The sequence below is a fragment of the Lactuca serriola genome, chromosome 5, assembly GCF_051521515.1.
Source record: "Lactuca serriola cultivar US96UC23 chromosome 5, Lser_US96UC23_V15, whole genome shotgun sequence".
NCBI lineage: Eukaryota > Viridiplantae > Streptophyta > Magnoliopsida > Asterales > Asteraceae > Lactuca > Lactuca serriola.
The window spans coordinates 227,234,465-227,252,214 of record NC_136412.1 but is presented as its reverse complement, the minus strand read 5'-3'; the positions used below and the strand labels follow the sequence as shown (position 1 = coordinate 227,252,214).

Genomic DNA, 17,750 nt, shown 5'->3' with positions numbered 1-17,750 from the left:
TCCACAGGCAGCACGAGGGGTCGATTTGATTTGGTTCATCGTAGATTGGTTGAACAAGAGTGCACATTTTATTCCCATTCAAGAGAGCATCACTACGGAGAAGTTGGTCGACATTTATATCCGAGAGGTTGTGGCACGACATGGAGTTCCGGTATCAGTAGTCTCGGGTCGAGATGTAGCTTTCACTTCCAGTCATGGGATTTGAATACTGACCTTCAGTTTAGCATAACGTTTCATCCGCGGACTGATGGGTAGAGTGAGCGGACTATCCAGACTTTGGAATATGTGTTGCAAGCTTGTGTGTTGGTGTAACGTCCCAAAATTTAAGAAAAAAATTTCAAATTTTATGATAATAAAACCAACATCCAAAGCGTTTTCATAAAATCATAACGAAATCTGAATATATAAAAATCATCCAAATATATCAAAGTTGAAAAAATTATGGAGCGATTTGGTGTGTACGATACGATCATCCTGAGCTCTTCCCCTTCGATCCGAGAGTACCTGAAATATAAATTGAAAACTGTAAGCACACAACTTAGTGAGTTCGCCAAAATACCATATATATATATATATATATATATATATATATATATATATATATATATATATATATATATATATATATATATATATATATACCAGCTCAAGGCTGTGTTTGGTCTATATCACCCCCGAGTCTATTTTAATTCATATGCCGGCCCATGCCGTACCGGGTCTATTTCACCCCAGGGTCTATTTCACCCCCGAGTCTATTTCAATTCATAAGTTAGCACAAGGTTGTACAGGGTCTATTTTACCCCCACATATATATATATATATATATATATATATATATATATATATATATATATATAGCAAAGACGCACACATGCATATAACACATACAGTAGGAGTCACAGAGACTACAAGCACATAAATCCTGCTGATAATGAAATACACATGCCGCTGCAACTAGTAATCACCTCACTAACCAAACAAACAAAACCCTAATTAATAATTAGATCAATAACCATAATCGAGGTCCCGACTCCTCAACATCACTCCTAGGGTAAAAGACTATTTTACCCTTCCTTAATGGTCCCGACTAACTTGGCCCAAAAACCCAATAATGGCCCAAGGCTAAAAAATGGCCCAACTCATAAACTTAAGACCCAACCATGGCCTAATAGTAATAAGGCCCAAAATCCAGTTAAGGTCAAATGCCCAAAAGAATCATGAGTCCAAAAAGGGCCCAAAGCTTCGAAAGCTCACTTCACCGAGTGTGTTCGACGTACTCCACATACGCGCGACATACGAATGCTGACTCAAAATGGCAGTTAACCTTGTATGTGCAACATACCAGGAATTACGCCCCACGTGCCAGCCAGAGTCCCATTTGTCCAATTTTTGTCTTAACCACTTAAGCTTTTAACATCGAAACCTCATATCTACTTTATTTCAGGGTATTAATGCATAAAATTGGCAAATCTACCACTTTTCATGTCTTAATGGGATCCACAACTTGATTTCGTCCATTAAGACCCATAATAAAGACTCTAACTCATGCATGGTCCAATATGATTCATCAAGATAGCATTTTGTTACACAAGGAACATCAGAGAGGTTAAGATCGAGTATTCCTAGCTCCTAGAGTGGCTTAAACTCATAAGGAGGGCTCATATGACCATAATAAGCTAAAAAACAAGCCCTAATATCAATCTAACACAAAGATGTATCAGGATGAGAACTTTATACCTTCTATAGCTAGCAAATTTGATGAAGATTCTGGATCAACAACTTCATGTTCAACCAAAGCTTGGTCACCAACCACCACCTTCTTTAATGCACACAAAATTATTTCTAAATCTCAGGAACACACTATGGTAGGCTAGGGTTTCGTGATACGACTTAAGAGGCAAGGGAGGTTGATAAGGTGATGGTCTTGAGGAACTTAATGAGTTTAAATATGGTGCAAACCCTAAAAATTAGGGTATACCCCTGGCTTGAGTATGCCCTGCGTACGCATGGGTACGCCCAACGTACGTAGGGGCCATCCCGAAACGTGCATACAAAGGGAGTACGCCATGCGTACCTTGTGTACGCCCAACGTACTCTCAGCTAGTCTCTGATTTTAATAACAGAATGGCTAAACTTTATACCTAACGATTTGGTCATTACAATTCTCCCCCACTTGAATTAAACTTCGTCCTCAAAATCTGCTACTAGAAATAACTTTGTGTAATGCTCCCTCATCTCTTCCTCATGCTCCTAAGTCCACTCCAAACCCTTCCGGTACTACCATTACACCTTCACTAACTCAACGACCTTGTTCCTCAAGGTTTTCGTCTTCAATCGAGGATTAGTACCAGTCTCTCAATGTAGTTCAGGTGGTCATCCACCTGTATATCCTCCGATGGGACCACTACAGAATCATCAACCAAAAACTTCCGCAGCTTAGAGACATGAAAAGTGCTATGAATCTGACTGAGTTCCTCCGAAATATATGAACAATATGCTACCCTTCCCACCCATGCTACAACCTTGAAAGATCCAATATACCTGGTGCCCAGCTTACCATGCTTCTTAAATCAAATGACACTTTTCCAAGGTGACACCTTCAGGAGAACCATATCCACGACCTGGAACTCAAGGTCTGATCGACGCTTTTCAGCATATCTCTTCTACCGACTCTGTGTGGTCTGAAGTCTACTTCAAACCTAATAAATTAACTCGGTAGTCTTGAGTACCACTTCGATACTCCCCATGACTCATTGAACAACCTCACCCCATCATATTGAGGTTCTAAATTTCCTCCCATAGAGGATCTCAAAAGAGTTCGATCGATGCTAGTATGATAATTGTTGTTATACAAAAGTTTCGTTAATGGAAGATACTTACCCAACTGCCGCCGAAATCTAGAACACATGCCCGCATTATATCCTCCAATGTCTGGATGGGCCGCTCGCTCTGACCATCAGTCTCCGGGTGAAAGGTCATGCTAAAGTGTAGACGAGTACCCAACTACATGTGGAATTTCATCAAGAATCTGGAAGTGAACTGAACATCCCTATCTAAAACCACAAAAACCTATACATCTTTGTTGCTCCGGGACGAATAAAGAATATGGACTTGTGCACCTCGTCCATCAAAACCTACCGCACACCACCCTAGTAAGGAATCCACACCCTTCATTGGAGAGTTAATAACCCTCGGCTATCATAATCAAAGGAGGCCACCTGACCCACAATGTACTCACTCCTTCGATGCTCTTCCTACATACCCTCAACATGAGCCTCTTGTATCTGCTCTAAGAGTGGAGTAATCAATGTCATCCTCATACATATATCCTTGATCTGAGTCGTGACCACCTTGCAGCTCAGAACATTGGCCACCATATTGGCCTTCCCAGGATGGTAAAGGATCTCACAATCGTAATCCTTTTATCACATCCAACCACCTACACTGAATCATATTCAGATTCGAATGATCCATCAAATGCCTCAGGATCTTGTGATCTGTGTAAATAGTACAGAAAACTCCATAGAGGTATTGTCGCCAAATCTTGAGAGCAAACACCACAACCCCCATCCCCAAATCATGCGTAGGATAGTTCGCATCATGAGGCTTCAGCTACCTTGAAGCGTAAGCAATAACACGACCCCTTTGCATCAGAACTACACCCAAACCCATGATCGACGCATCGCAATAAACCACAAAATCCTCAACACCCTCCAATAGGACCAGAATCGGTGCCTCACACAATTTATGTCTTAAGATCTTAAAAGTTTTCTATTGCTCAGGTCCCCAACAAAAAGTGACAGTCTTCTTCGTCAACTGAGTCAGAGGACCCGTTATCTTGGTGAAATCCTGAATGAATCTCTAGTACTAACCTGCCAACCCAAGGAAACTTCGAATATCAGATGGAGACCTCGGAACCATCCAACTCATGAAGGCCTCGACCTTGGCCGAAAAGACCATAATATAGTTATGGTTGACAAGGTACGCCAGAAAACCGCACCATGCGCAACCAGAACTCACACTTGGAGAACTTCGCATATAGTCTCTCATTCCTCAAGTTCTCCAATACCTCCCTTAGATGCTCCTCAAGCAGCTCCTAAACTTAGAATAGACCAGGATATCACTGATAAACACAATCTGTCACACCCCAAAACCAAGAACGGCGGAAATGTTCTGGGGCGGAGGACGTCATGTATAGTATCACAACACAGTAAATGTAAATAAGCAAACAACATCATCCATTGCATTAAATATATAATTTTAATACAAGTGTGTTCTGTATAGTTATAGACACCAAAAATAATGTAACACAAAATAATATGAGATGAGTCTTGAATGCACTCCATCTTCTCAAAAGCTGGCCTCGGTACCTGTCTACTGATGACCTGAGAATACAAGTTATTTTGAAAGCGTTTATCAGCATTAAGTTGGTGAGTTCATAAGTATTTTAGTGTCAATGTTGTTGTCAAAAAGAAACGTTTGAACCTATCTCAATGTATAAGTTTGTAAGGAAATGTTTGAAAGTGTTTGTAAAAGTTTGAATCTCTCAGAAAAACCTATATTTTCTATTAAAGTAGCCTTCTACCAAGGCCTAACTGTTTTGTATGCTCGTTTGTTGTAAAAGTGCGTAATTACCCAAGTATAACTATCATTTGATAAAATATAGTTTGTACATTAATGCTTAAGTGAGGTTATCACTATAATATGTAACGGGTAAATCATTGTAGTACTGTAGTTTTGTATACTAGTAACTACTGTTGTACTAACTACCTTAAACCATATTTATATTAAGGTAAAATGTGATAAATTGCACCATGCTATCGACTGGTAACAACGACATAATGAATGGTCGTAATAAAGAAATGACGTTTGGCACCCGCAGACCTGCAAGTCCGGCAGTAGCTAGCAGCAAGGTGTAGGATAGTCAATCCAGTATAGATCTATACGCAAACTCACGCTCTCCCTCCAAGAGAATTCTGGCTACAACTCGGGCCATGCCATTTAAGGCATGCTCCGACACAGTGGATCACAATTGTTAACGTATTCATGTATATGTAATGTTTCTCGTTCTAGTATAATTGTATATGTTCATGTTTCTAGTATAGCTATATATGCTGATGTTTCTAGTGTAATTGTATATGTACTTGTTTCTAGTATAGCTGTATATGTACTTGTTTCTAGTATAGCTGTATATGTTTACGTTTCTAGTATAACTGTATATGTACATGGTTCTAGTATAGCTGTATATGTACATGGTTCTAATATAACTGTATATGTTCCTGTGTTACCCCGATGGTAACTAACTATTGATGTACTGATAAGTATGAAAATGGAAGTACTTTTATGTCTATACATGTATATATGATATATAAGTAATACGGAAACGACCTTCGGATGGTCACCCGAAATCCCACCAGACCACATCCAAATCGAGAAAAAGGAAATAGGGCGGATGGCCTTCCTAAGCCCTTTAAACATTATTTATATATCTATACATATATGGGCATGCAATTGAATATAAAGGCATAAATAAGTTTTGAAAAGACATTTGAAAGATAAATATAATTTCAAGAGAAGATCGGCTTGATGTCAATCTATAATACAATTTGAAGGCATAAGTTGATAAAACGGTTTAAGTATAAGAAACATTTGTTTGAAATTACAGACTGTAAATAAGTTTGGATAGTAAAAGAGTTTGTAAAACATTTCAAAGTAAAGCAATTTGATAAACAGTTTGAACAGTGGTAAAAATCGTTGTTTTCCTAGTTATTAATCACATGTGATTGAAGCAATAACTATAAGTATTTGACTTGTATCCCCCCCCCCATAAAGTATTTAAAACATTTAAAATCATTTCAAAGGTTGATTCAAGGGGTATGAACTCACCTGCGGTGAGTTGTACGAATTGCAGTGTCGGATACCGTACTAGGTGGCAAACGGAGACTTGTTTACACGCACGAGCCTAGTTATCATATAATAAGCATATATATAACTAATTAGACAAATAATAACTTAATAAATAAGTTAAAACACTTAGGAACATGTAAACACTTTATATAAGTGTTATAGGTCCTAATGGTTGCATCTAAGTTGCTACGGGACAAGGCAAAAGGGTTTGAAACATCAAATGGCCTTGCATAAGAGTTCACCACCCAACAAACCCCACCCTTTGGAGTTTACGGCCGTAAACTCATGGGTTTATGGCCGTGAACTCCTCACTTGGTGGTTTTGGGTGTTTTAAGGTGTTATCTTGATCCTAGAACACTCCTACCTTTGTTGGAATAACACATGAAGTAGTTTAAGGCCCTAGAATGCTCCCTATGGGAGTTTACGGCCTAATGTCCATATACCTTAGAGTTTATGGCCGTAAACTCCTATGGGGTCTTGGATTTTAATTCATTTAAGGCACTTGCACATCAAGGATAGCTTCCATGATTTTACCTAAGGTTAATGGGGACAAGAGGCACACATTTGTGCCTTCACTTGGAGTTTACGGACCAAGTGATGTTCCTTGGCCGTAAACTCCCTTTAAGGGATGTTCTTGATGTCTTTTACTCCTCATTCAAGTCCTAGGTGTCCAAGGGTGATTGTCTTAAGGCCTTAGGGTGTTTGTGGTGCATTTAACCCTTGGAAAAGGGGTTTACGGCCCAAGAGAGGTTCTTGGCCGTAAACTCCTATAAAATTATGATTTTGAAGTGTTTTGATGTCTAAAATAGGTACAAGCATTTGAGGGTTAAAGTCCTTAAGCTTTAGGGGTAGTTTAGGGCACTAAATGCCCTTGAAAATGGGTTTACGGCCCAAGAAAAGTCCTTGGCCGTAAACTCCTATTACTTGTTGATTTTGGATGCTTTATAGCCTCTTATGATCATACATAAGGTCCTTAATAAGTTGCTTAACAAGAAAATGGGTCTAGGTAGCCTTAAAGCTCCATTTTGGAGTTTACTCCCCAAGAACGTTCTTGGGCGGTAAACTCCCGGATCTTGTAATCTAAACATGTAATTGATGTTATAAAGCATCTAACAAGTATTGAAACACATTTAGTAAAGTAGACTCACAATCTGGGATGAAAACCCGAAGATCCGTCAGAGAGAAAATGGCTTTTCTTTATTTGGAATTGTGAATAATGAATTAATTTAATTCAGAAAACTATTTATAGTCCTGGAATATTTTTGGCAGAAAATATTTTTATTCCTGATATTGGACTGCAACATTATGAAACTTGGAATGCTCAAATTTCACAAAACCAGGAGCATCCACTCTCCTGATATCTCCTTAAACAGAAACCCTAATGTACACAAACTGGTTCGGAAAAGTGTGAAAATAACTGAAACTGGACTAGCTTCTATTGAAAAGATAATGTTCGTACAAATGGAAATTTCGGGTTTTCACACAATCACAGACTAATCCAACATCAGCCTACATACGCGGTTCATGAGGTCCACGAACGCGGCTGGAGCATTGGTGAGCTAAAAGGGCATCCCCAAGAGCATGTAATAACCATATTGATTCTGGAAGGTCGTCTTCTGCATGTCCTCCTCTTTGAACCTCATTTGATGATAACCGAACGTAGATCAATCTTGGAAAACCAAGATGCACCCTGAAGCTGGTCAAACAAACCATCAATTATCCGAAGCGGATAATAGTTCTTCACCGTTGGCTTATTAATGTCTCGGTAGTCAATACACATTTGATACGGCCCATCCTTCTTAACAAATAGGATTGGCGGTCCCCATGGCGAACTGCTCAGTCAAATGAACCCCTTGTCTAACAGCTCCTGCAGCTGTGTAGATAGCTCCTACATCTCTGGAGGAGATAACCAATACGGCGATTTGGTTAACGGAGCCGTATCGAGAACCAAGTCAATCCTAAACTCGACCTGCCTCTCCGAAGGCACTCCGGGAAAGTCCTCCCGGAACACATTCTGGTATTCCCAAACAACCAACACATCATCCATAGTCTCCTTACCCTTCTCTTGGGTATCCATAATATAGACAATATTTTCGGAACAACCCTGCTGAAGATAACGTCTGACCCTAGCTTTTGAACATAGAATCGGCCCATGCTGAGCACTCTCTCCCTGAACCACTAACTCTCCCCCACTTTGGGTCTAAATGCGTACCATCTGATGCTCACATTCAATCACTACCCCACTGGGGCTCAACCAATCCATACCTATAATAACCTTGTTCCCTTACAAAGTAATATGAACCAAATCAATCGGATACTGCTCGTTGAACATCTCTAGAACACAACCCCAATGAACCCTCGATACCCATATAGATCGATCATCCGCAATCTCAACCTGTTGCAGAGCGCAAGAGATACAAAAGATTAGGTAGCCCTCGAATCAAATAGTACCAAGGTAGAGATATCGTTCACAAGGAACGATCCTAAAATAAAACACACAAATATAAGAAAAAAATCAACATAAATAAAGAGATAAGGAGAAGATATATACCCGTCACCACAAATGGTGTTGCACGAGCCTCCTCGGTTGTAATCTGATGTTGGGTCAAAAATATAGTTTCTACTTTGCTTTTGTAGGAAACTATATTTTTATGTCTAGGACCGTAAACAACTCAGTGTTTACGGTCATATATGTGTTTACGGTCAATGTTTACGGTTGTGTTTACAACCGTAAACAGGTTTACGGCTATAAATCTGTTTACGGTCCATGTTTCCCAAATATATATAGGGTGAGGGGTGATAGAGAGTGTACGGTGTAGAGGAGCTTATGTGTGTGTATTCTAAGGTGTTCTAGAGAGAAAAACTAGAGAGAAGAACAAGTATGTGTTAGTGTGTGTGAATCTCATGTAAAGGATCATTATTCTATTCATCAATACATTGAGATTCATATTATTCTTCTTCTCATTCTCTTTTATTTGATCTGACATCATCCGTTTGATTGGGATTCCACACCATCAAACGGATTTGATTGATACATAAGCATTTTGGGGACTTACATCTGAAAATCCCTACTCCTCACAACAGGTGCATTCTCCTTGTCCTTGTGGCTATCTATGATCCTCAAAGTCATCGGAGCAGGAACCAGTCCTGCCACTGATAGACTTGGACAATTGGCCTTTTTATACATCCTCTAAATGTAGTGGAAGCAATTCAGGCTTGATCCCTGGGTAGTGGTTGTGAAATCTTGACAAAAATGCCTCGTATTGCCGCACTTATAGCAGCCTGAACCACCACCACCCCTGCAAGCACCATCATGCGTCTTGCTGCACTTGCCACAATGACCACGATACTGCTGGCCTCTCAATCTCGAATCAAATACCTCGATCTTCTTGCTCGAGCCCTATGAACCCTTAGTTTGATCTGGTTTCCTCTTCTTCTCCATCTCCAAGTCAATCTCCCTCTCACTGGCGCACTATCATATCATCCAGTGTCCTGCAACTAGATCGACTCACAAACTGCCGAATATCACTCCTCAACTTCTCATGGTAACTCGCCTTCTTCATCTCCTCATCCGCCATATATTGTGAAACCAGCAACACTCTCTCGCGGAACATAGCAATGATCTCAGCCACCATCTCAGTAGTCTAGTGGAGATCCTGAAACTCTCGTGCCAAATGTCGTACCTCAATCACAGGTTCGAACTCGGCCCGAAGTCTCGTCACAAAATCCTCCTAAATCATGGACTCATTCGCCTCACCTCCCAGGGCATGTCCAACCTCTTCCCACCAGTCTTAAGCTTCGTCTTTCAGAAGATAAGAAGCAAGTATGGCTTTTCCCCATCAGCACAAATACTAGTGCGGAAGGCATTAGCGAAATCCGCTAACCAACATCTACTCGTGATCGGGTCCTTCTTCCCGAAGAAATCTAGGACTCTTGTGAGCTCCCATCATTGAAACCATCTCAGAATGGAATGAGCCAAAACGCTCCTCTAACATCCATGATGCCCTCCTTGATCATACCAAAGATCACAGGAGTCTGCTCGACTATGTTGCGGGTAATCTCTGACGAAATGAACTCCCGCATCTGATCATCCAACTATCCAACTCAAACCTGAACCCTCACCAGCACCAGAACTAGAACCACAACCAGATCTTCTTCGAGAGAAGCTGAAAAATAGACCATTCAAACCATCAGAACACACAAAAATATATATATATATATATATATATATATATATATACACACACACACACATCGAGGAATCCCATACCCTATAAGCTTCCTCTTATCATCGCAGCTTTCCTTGACTTGAGTATGGATCCTCTACTTTCAGTAGTATGGGTCCTCCAAGTCACTCCCTTAACCTTAGATAGAATCAGCAAGACAAGGCTCCCAACACTAAATCTCTTCCTAGGACAACCACCACACTACCCCCCACCATCAGTTGCAGAAGGAACTCCCCTTAACACCCTAAAACTAGCTCAGGAATATAATTACATATCACCGGCACCAGATAATTCTTCGAATGAAAGGTCTCACACTACAACAGTTGGAATCAAACAAGAGTTGCGTAATAGACTTAAAACCTAACCTTCTAAAATTATTTAGTCTCAATAATATGTAACTTAGTTACTAGTTGGATGGAGTTAATGGGAACTCCCAAAAGCACAAAGCAAGCAACATTCGAGCATTGAGTAATAGGAACAAGCATAACCTAAACAGGCCATCATATCACTGTCTGATCAACACAAGCATACAAGTCTACAAGCTAATATAGCAGGCATACAAAGGCATCTCTCCTACATCCTTAGCCCTAATCTAGCATGCGATTCACAGATTCACATTTCAAAGCATAATATAAACATGTATCGGTATTTTGGGAAAACTTACTCGAGCTCGATCGATTGCATGCACCATACCCCTTTTTTTATTAGAAAACTCTTTGTATAAAATGTTTCCTTCTATGAAAAATTTACCAAATGATCATTTTCATTTCAGACACACCCAAGAGTATGCCTGAACCCCTCAAACCAAGGCTCTTATACCAAATTGTAACGTTCCAAAATTTAAGACTAAAAACTTCAATTTTTATAATAATAAAACCAATATCCAAAGAGTTTTCATAAAATCATAACGAAATCAGAATATGCCAAAATAATCCATATACATCAGAGCTAAATAAAATGCTGAGCGATATGGTGTTCAATGCGATCATCGTGAGATATTCCCCTTCGATCCAGAAGTACCTGAAACATAAACTGAAAATTGTAAACACGAAGCTTATTGAGTTCCCCAAAATATTGCATACCATACATTCTGCTAGCTTAAGCCTGTGTTGGGTCTATTTCACCCCCGGGCCTATTTAACCCCCAACTCCATTTCAACTCATGTTTCGGCCCAAGCTGTATCAGGTCTATTTCGCCTCCGAGTCTATTTCAACTTATATGTCAGCACAAGGCTGTACCGGGGCTATTTAACCTCACATATGTAACATCCTGAGTTCGGGTATGTCAATTTAGTTATTTATTTATTGTTTTATTGAGGAACTCGACGAGTTGATGCCTCAACTCGTCGAGTAGAGTTTGATTTATTGGCGTATTTTCGCGACCGGACTCGACGAGTCGGGGTCTGACTCACCGAGTCGGTGCTAATTAGGATAACCCTAATCCCCGGGTTTGGGAGCCTATTTAAAGACCTTTGTGGCCTTCATTTGTGGCAACCTTATTCCATAGAAACCCTAGAGAGCCGAGATAGTGAGTTTGAGGGAAAGAGGAGGCTATTTCTTCATCTTTTTGTGTGGTTTTGCTTGAAGGAAGATAGGAGCACAAATCTAGACCTTGAAGGGGACTAGATCTGAGCTAATCATCTCGTGATATCATCTTTGGAGGTATAATCCTTTCCATTTCGTGTTATATTGATGGAGTTCTTGATTTTAGGGTTTCTACCCTCATTTTGTGGAAGATCTAGTGAGTATGAGGTCCTCTTTGGGATTATGACATTAGATCTGGACCATGAGAGGTCCTTAGAGTCATTACCTTCTAGCTTTTTGCATGCAAATAAGCAATTGGAGACTAGGTTGCCATTTCTAGTGTTATTTCTCCATTTGAGGCTTGAATTAGGTTGCATGCACGTAAAGGTTGCACCTTTACATGACTTTTAAGTGTTTAAGGGTAAGATTTATGATTTGGCTAAGCAGATCCGATCTCAGGAGGTTGTTTGAGCAAGTCCATGGAGGAAACTCGCCGAGTCCATATGTAGACTCGACGAGTCGGAATGGGTTGCCCCGGGGTCTAACTCCCGTGGTGACCTGGTTAGTTGAGGGGTGACTCAGTGAGACGAGTGAGGCTTAGAAAGGGAAGAGTGTATGGAGACGATGGGACTCGCCGACTCGTCGTATGCACACTACTAGAAAACATCCCTTTAATGACGCGCAAACAATGACATTCGCTGATAGAGGACCCGCATTTGTGCGTGCCCTAAAAAATAATGTCAATTTTGAAAAATCTGAAGGATAAAGGGCACGTATTTGTTCGTGCCCTAAAAGTAGTGTCCAACAAAAAAAATAAAAACATGGAGGGCACCTATCATAAAAAAGCGCGTCATCTAAAACTATCGCTTTATATTTTTCATTAGGAAGGCGCGTTCTCTTAGGGGGAAATGAAATACCAAAAACTTAAACAGCCTGCCGATGCATCTCCTTCTTCTTCTTCTAAATCCTCTACCAAAAAGCCCTAATAATCCTTTAAGCAGTCTCTCTCTCTCTCTCTCTCTCTCTCTCTGTAAGCCCTAATCCGCCACCACTAGCATCGAACCTCATAATCTTTAAAATTTCGAAGTGCCTAAGCAAACACTTGCGTCAACTCCAGATGTCGGTTCAAGATCGGAACACCACATCGCAGTACACAATGACATAATCATCTCCACAAACCACCATCAACGGCGGAGAAAACGAATGCGACTGGGTTCTTTTCTATTACTTCCAAATCTAATCCAGACAACAAGCATTTGATGCTACCCAACTCGGCTAACTGAAAAGTTATTCGAAAGTTTCACTAACTCATTTCTCAAATTTGCATTGTACGATAAAAGTTAGGGGTCTTTGCTGATATCAAATGATCACTTCTTCTTGAATTTCCCCCAAATTTGTTGTTTTAAGCTTGTGATTCAAATTTGCATTGTACGATCAAAGTTATTCCCAAATTTCTCCCTGTGGTCCCCTGCTCTTGAATTGTTCTTGTTATCAGAGCACTTGCAAATCTTACATTCATCAACCTCCCAAATCTATCCGACAATATCATATCCTTTTAGGGAAAATCTGGATCTGAGCAGGCGCGATTTCTCTTACAATTTGTGTTTAGTTTTTGCAATTGATGATTCGGAAACTACGTTTTGTTGCTTGTCTCAAATTGTGTGATCTCAGGAGCAACTCCAAGAGGATGGATTATAGCGGCGGTGATGAATTTGAAGACGCTGGAACATGAACCTCTCTTTTTTCAATCGCGGATGCATTTGAGGAAATTTCAAATCTGATTATAGATGGAAGAAATGGCGATTTTCCTGTTTCGAAATTAAGTCCATTTTGTGTTGCGTGTTCTTTAGTTTCTTTGCTCGTCGGTCAAAATCCTCTATTTGGTTTTCAGGTGCGTGATCTAGAAGAACCATCAGAACGCTATGTGAGTTTAAGCAGTGTAGTTGACTATGATGTAAAATGGAAGACAGTGAAGTCACGTGGTAGCCATACTCATAATCTTCGCATAGTTAGATGGGGTCTTGACCTAATTCGAGAATTATTCCAGAATTTTCTATAAAACAAGTATGTTCTTATGACTTATTACACCTGATTGTATTTATTAATTCTAGTGTTATTAATTGCATATTCTTGTGGTGATGATTCAGCGATTATTTCCTAAAAGATGCAGCTTCATCAGCTTATCAACAAGTGTGTGCGCCATATCATTCATGGGCTGTTAGAACTGCATTTTCTGCAGGAATATGTGCTCTTCCATCAATTTAAATGAAACTGGTTAGTCATGGAAACCTTTTTATTTTTTAATAAAATCTTGGGAAATGAGGTTTGACTCATTTAATTACTCAAATTTGATTCAGAAGTAAGACTGTTGTTGACCAGGCTAATGTTGCTGACATGGCACATGGAAATGAGATTGGTAAGTTGACTAAAGGCTCGTTTCTTTTTAACTAATGTCAAACAACTTAAACATAAAAAAGTAAAACTTTAATAAGTTTATAAGGCATATAAGATGTTTGATGAAATGCTTGAGAGAGAAGTCATCTCATATTTGTACATTATAATTATCAAATGAGTGTTGTTGCTCATCTTAGATGATAATCCTTACTGTATGTTCAAGGTCCTGGAGGGAGGACACAAATGGTGGTGTCTCAAGGACAGGTGTCATCACAAGGCCGACAAAGCATGTCAAGTGGGAGCTTTATTAACTAACTCATATAAATATATAAATAAATTGCATCCTAATTACCATATTTATGTTTTATATTTATGTTTTGTATTTTTGTCCCACACTCCCACTATTTAATTTGAACTTATTATTAGATTTGTTTATGAAAATAAGACATTAAATCTAGATCCTTGGAATTTTATAAGTAATTGAAGTTAGTGAACTTTCCATGCTTTTTCATATTAGAAGTTTAAAACCAAATTAAAGCTATAATAAGAAATATTAAAATTGTAACTTAATTAAAACTAAATCATTGTTTTGATTATAACTTTTGTGATAACATTTGACATATTACTTATATATTAAGTATTTTCTTGAACTTTGATTTTGGACAGGTGCATTCACTGATTGGAGGATTTTGTGCATCACCTGTTAACTTCCATGCTAAAGATGGATCAGGCTACAAGTTCTTAGGAGACCTTGTGCTGCAACTTGACAAACTGATCCCTTAGGTGAAAATGACTTAATTGCCCATCTTTATCTTTCTTCATTTGAGTCGGACCAAAATCAGATTTTTAAAACACCCTTGTAAAGCATTTTGCAATAGGGCTGGATGCAAGATGTTGCAATTGCATCATTCTTGTATCTAACTCTTTTACAATACAAATCTTATGGGGTTGGTTGAAATTACCATTTTACCCTTGTCTTGATCCAGGTGACGTCTAGGATGGTTTCAGCCTTTTCTAGATGGAAGAGGTATGATGATACCCGCCAAAACCTTGCCAAGGTAATGAATCTTGATCTTTAATTATCATATGCTTTAATAAACAAAAAGAAATTGAAAGTATTACCCTTCAACCTTAGAGAGAATCTAGAAAGACCCCAAAAGGAGACAAAGGAGCTTAGAGAGAATTTACCCTTGGTTTTTCATGAAACTGGAGTTCGAGGGAGAGCTATGGAGGATTTGGTTAGATGAGGATTTATACAGGCGATTCTTGAAAACTTTATATTGCATTTTTTAATCTAATTCTTTACAAGGGACTCATAAAATTCTTACTTTTGCAAGGGTGTTTTGGACATTTTTTAATCTAATTCTTTATGTATTTATCAATTATTCAATTGTAATGAACTGAAATTTATTTATTTATATATTTATTTTTGCACTTATATTGATATGTATATGTGCTTGTGTGTAGGCTGGTGTCAAAAAGCTTGCATATGTTCACTTTCCCTCATTTGACCACTCACATTTGGCACAAGTATTTGCAACTAACATTCCTTGTTTTATTCTTCTATTAATTATATTAGCATATTAATTTTTTGAATTTTATTTGATCAGGTCACAAGAGTTATCGGAGCAGGGCTCATTAGTCTTAAAGAATTATGAAAGGCAATATGCAACTCTACTTAGTTGGAATTTGATGTTTATCACCTTTGTGTATATCTTTTTAGTTTGTATAACATTACTTTGCAGAAGGTCTCCCTTGATACGCAATGTAGTATTAGGTTATATAGTTAGGGAAAACATCTTAATAACAATGTACAATTAGATCCCCTTAATATCAATGTAATAAATTTTTTTGACATGATGTTATTGGGTGAAATTGATTGTTTTGGCATATATTTGTTTAAATATTTTTGTATTATGCGTAAATTAGTATCATAAAGACGCGTCGTAAATGCATATCGTAAATGCTTACTGAAGTTTATGACACGCAAATGCGTGTCATCTACATTATGACAGGGGCTTTCTTGATACGCATTGCGTGTCATAAACACGTACGTCGTAAGGTTACGACACGCAAATGTGTGTCGTATTCTTTTATGACAGGGGCTTCCTTGATACGCATTACGCGTCGTAAATGTGCGTCGTAAATGCGTGTCATAAATGTGCGTCGTAAATGCGCGTCGTCTATAGACGACACGCAAAACCGTGTCGTCTCTCGTTACGACAGGGCCTTCCTTGACATGCATTTACGCATCGTCTGAGCGTTTTACGACACACATTGCGCCACGTAAAAGGCTGTTTTTCTAGTAGTGGCACTCAGCGAGTCTGGTCAAAATGGACAGTTAACTTTTAGGGTATGTCAACAAATGGGCCTTAGGACTGTAGAGGGGTAGAATGGTCTTTTACCCTTCTAGGAATTTGCATGAGCGAATATCCAAAACATGAAGAGACATTTATTTAGTGAAATTTATTATTGAGACTAGGCGGAGGCTAGGGCAGTATTCTGATATCGAGATTTTACCGAGATTCCCGAGGTGAGTCTTCTCACTATACTTTACCTAGAGTGGTAATCAGAGCTATGTGACAATGTATCTTGTATGCTATCTATGTGATGTGATTCTATGTGATATGTGATATGCATGATTCAGAGTTCACAGAGTTAGGACCAGTGGGTCCACAGAGTTATGGGACCATGAGGGTCCCATAGAGATATTTGACGAGAGGGTCATTAGAGTTACAACCTTGAGTGGCTGATATGTGTTTATGTGGTATTTTGGGGAACTCACTAAGCATTTATGCTTACAGAGTTTTGTGTATGTGTTTCAGGTACTAGTGATGATCGCGGGAAGGCGTCGACATGATCTGTACACACTCATGGAGCTTTTGTTTATATGATTCTGGGATATGTTTTTCTATGATGACAGTGTATACATTATCTTTATTATTATTTTATGAATGAAAGTATGTTTTAAAATGGTGAAAATTTATTTTGAAAATTTGGGTGTTACAAGTTGGTATCAGAGACTTGGTTTTAGGGATTTGGGTGCACCTTTGGGCGTATCTGAACTCAAACTGAGGATTTGAGGTATTTTCAAAATAAAATTCACAAAACTTTTCTCAAGAGTACAAAGTTTTTGAATGAGCAGAGCAGAGCAGTGTGTACGATCAGCCAATGCCCGAACGGTGATTTCCCAAAATACCCTTACATTATGAGTTATGAGATATGTTATGATATGATATGCATGCTAGAGTAGGCTGGGTATTCTTATTAGGACTAGAGTGGCCTGATTTGGGATGTCTTAGCTTAGGGGTTTTGCTGCTAGGAGATGCTTGAGAGTGAATAGATAGCAGCGAGGAGCTTATGAGAGATCTGCTAGAGAGTAGACTATGTATAGAAGGAGTAGAATACTTGGGACTTAGGATCCTAGGAGGAGGAATTAGGGTGAATATTGATGCGGTGTGGACAGTAGTATTAGGCCCGTACTACCGAAGACACCAGATCAGTGTGCAGCCCAAGTAAGAATCCTTAGGGTACCAAGGATCAAGTAAGAATGGGATAGCGAGTGTACGTACACTCGAGCGAGTCTCTGATATCTTATGCTATATTTTAGAGAGACATGAGGTGGCTACTGCCATCCGTGCTGAGATTCCAGAGATGTTCGGGTCTATCAAGACCACACTGATTGAGACTTTTGATGAGC

General features: G+C 39.2%; 1 pseudogene; it reads left to right on the top strand.

Moving 5' to 3' along the window:
* The first annotated feature begins 13,065 nt into the window (after positions 1-13,065).
* LOC145050231 (ACD11 homolog protein pseudogene) lies at positions 13,066-13,921 on the top strand (annotated as a pseudogene).
* The last annotated feature ends 3,829 nt before the right edge of the window (positions 13,922-17,750 follow it).